General features: G+C 34.5%; 1 protein-coding gene and 1 long non-coding RNA gene across 2 annotated transcripts in view; one reads left to right on the top strand and one right to left on the bottom strand.

Moving 5' to 3' along the window:
- Window positions 1–294, bottom strand: part of LOC106878542 (myocyte-specific enhancer factor 2C) — a 350,263-nt gene extending 349,969 nt beyond the window's left edge. Inside the window, exon 1 of the mRNA XM_052967356.1 lies at window positions 223–294. The gene's annotated coding sequence lies outside the window, so the exon portion shown is untranslated. The remainder of the gene's footprint in view (window positions 1–222) is intronic.
- The window catches only part of LOC128247620 (uncharacterized), a 322,729-nt gene that overhangs the window by 62,442 nt on the left and 257,016 nt on the right, over window positions 1–3,271 (top strand). The window lies entirely within an intron of this gene.

Here is a 3,271-nt window from a genome sequence, read left to right as displayed (position 1 = left end):
TATATATATATATATATATATATATATATATATATATATATGTATATATATATACATATATACATACTTACATTCATACCTACTTGCAAGGGCATGTATTTAAGAGAAAATTCAGATGAGAAAATCTTTTAATGCTAAATTCATTATTTGTAATTAGATTTAAATTCTCAAAAATGGCAAGATTTGGTAGGAATAGAATTAAAATTTAATGTGTATACTTACCACAGTGAAATTCTCAGCGCTGTAAGGACATGAATTTTGCGTTCAGACAGAAGAACAATTTACAGTACACCTGAAAAAGTAAGCAGAGTTAAACGAAATTATATAAATATGCCATCAACATTTTTTCATTGTCTTACTAGAATGAAATATCATAAAATGGAAAAAAAAAGTAGATTTTAAATATTTATCATCTTTTATCTGTTTTTGTTTTGTGTCTTTTACTGGTTTCCACCAAAGGCCGAGGTCATACTGGAGCACTGCCTCTCATTGTGTTTGTGCATCTTTTCTGTATTGTTTCTGGTGAAATAGTGAGCTGGACAGAGCTGCTTTTTTTTTTGTGCCACCTGCCACCATGTGGCATCTCATAAAAATTTGTCCAGACATTCTTTGAAGACCACCCCATTTACATCTAGCAAATCTCTGAAATTGTTTGGCAGAATGTTGAACAGTTGTTGACCCTTGAAACCCAAGCTGCTACAGTAACCTTATTCTAGATGGAGAAGACAGGATGTTTAGTACTGTGAAGTGCTGTCCAGTTTAGCAGTTGCTATTGCTTTCAATTCCAAAGTTAGTACTTATTTTATCAACCCCAAAAAACATGAAAGGCAAAGTGAACCTCAGCAGAATTTGAACTCAGAACATAAAGACAGATGAAATTCCGCTAAGCAGGCAGTACTGTCATCGACTACGTTGGCGATTTTGATTTGTTTACACTTGCCTCAATAGGTCTTTGCAAGCAAAGTTCATTGACCAATGAATCAGGGGTACTCATAAGTAGGCCAGTTACACCCCACGTTTGGATGTTTAAGAATAGCTATGATACTCCCCACTACCTCTGCTAATGATCAGAGATGCACATTTCGTCAGCCACTAAGGGACATGCTCAACTGGTTAAGGTCAAACAACTGACAAGCAAATCTGTAGTATTGAGCAGAATATTTGCTGTAGCCTATCTTTTATACCAAGACAAAACAATGTACATGATAGCCCTTCCGATCAGTTAAGATTAAAAGCCATGAGAGCGACTGCCTGGTACTGCATTAGGGCATTTATTATTATTATTATGATGCTTATTATTATTATTATTATTATTATTATTATTATTATTATTATTATTATTATCATTATTATTATTTCATATGTAATATTGATTCGTATGTGAATTCATAGACTCTACAATTTTCTTTTTCTTTTACCATCCTTAATTTTTAACTTTAATAAAAATATTTATGTTTTATGACAATAGAATTTAAAATCACTGAAAACAGATAAATAAATATTTGAAGATGAAAAGGAAGTTGAAATTTTCTTTCCGTCTGTTCTTTAACTAAAACATATATTTACTGGTGGGCTTGTAAAAAAAAAATCAAAGAAATACAAATGCCTTCTTCAAATTATATAATGTTAAAATAAAGAAACAATATTTCCCTCGTTAATTTATTGATTGGTATAAATAACATTTTTTTTCTCCCAAATTGTTTTGTACTTATTTTTCCATGTAACGATGCATAGGATGGTTTATGATTATGTCAAGATTTTTTTACATTGTTGGAACACATGTATGCATGTGAGAGTTTGTGTATGTATGTGCGTGTGTATCTATCTATATTTGTCTATATATATATATATATATATATATATATATATACATATGTCTTTCTGTCTGCCTGTATGTAGGTATGTATGTCTTTTACTTGTTTTAGTTACTGGACTGCAGTCATGCCTGGGCAGATGTCTTGAAGAGATTAGTCAAATAAAGCAATCCCAACACTTTTTTTTTTAAGATTGGTACATGTTCTATCAGTCACTTTTGCTGAACTGTTAAGTTACTAGGGCATAAACAAACCAGCTCCAGTTGTCAAGTAGTGGTTGGGAGGGAAAACGCAACGACATATAAGTACACAAACATATACACATATATACATATACATATATATATATATATATATATATATATATATATATATATTCTTTACACACACACACACATATATATCCACGCACAAACACACACACACACACAAACAGACACATATGCACTACACGATTCCACAATATCTCGGTCTTGCATACTCACTCATAAGACATTGGTTGGCCCATGGGCTATAATAGAAAGCAATTGTCTAAGGTGTCATGTAGTGGGATTGAACCTGAGACATCTCAAATGAAAAATTCAAAAGGTATTTGCCACTTTATAATAGAGTTCATGTGATCATGTGACTGACCAGGCTATCACTTATTGTTACACATTGCTGGTCACAATGCCCTTTTTGCATTGTTTTAGCCTTCAAATGATGCTACCCCGCGGGCTAGGTGAGCAGGCCAGTAATCTCTCCTGATTGAAGGGGAACTGGAGCAATGTAAATGAAGTGTTTTGCTCAAGAACACAATGCACTGCCCCGACAGGAAACTGAACCCACGATCTAACAATCACGAGTGCAACAGCCTAACCAGTAGGCCACTTGCCTTCACTTATAATAACATTACATTCCTTTATTTAAGATTAGTACGTAGAGAGAAGGTAGTGCTTGTGATATTTACAGGGTCCTTAAGGCATCAAGCTGGTAGAATCATTAGCATTCCAGGCAAATTGCTAAGTGGTATTTCGTCTGTCTTTACGTTCTGAGTTCAAATTCCGCCGAGGTCGACTTTGCCTTTCATCCTTTAGAGATCAATAAATTAAGTATCAGTGAAACACTGGAGTCGATGTAATCGACTAGTCCCCTCCCCACAAATTTGAGGCTTTGTGCTTCCAGTAGAAAGGATTATTATGATTATTGAAGTGGTAAAGCGGTGAGCTGGCAAAAACGTTAGCACGCCGGGCGAAATGCTTAGTGGTATTTCATCTGTCTTTACGTTCTGAGTTCAAATCCTGCCGAGGTCGACTTTGCCTTTCATACTTTAGGGGTCGATAAATTAAGTACCTGCTGCATACTGGGGTCAATCTAATCGACTTGGTCCTCCTCGAAAATTTCAAGCCTTGTGCCTAGAGTAGAAAGGAATATTTATAGGGTTCTTAAGGCATCAAGCTGGCAGAATTGTTAGTATT

Source organism: Octopus bimaculoides, chromosome 4 (assembly GCF_001194135.2).
Source record: "Octopus bimaculoides isolate UCB-OBI-ISO-001 chromosome 4, ASM119413v2, whole genome shotgun sequence".
NCBI classification, from domain to species: domain Eukaryota; kingdom Metazoa; phylum Mollusca; class Cephalopoda; order Octopoda; family Octopodidae; genus Octopus; species Octopus bimaculoides.
The sequence above is the reverse complement of the archived record's forward strand: the minus strand, read 5'-3'. Positions and strand labels throughout refer to the sequence as shown.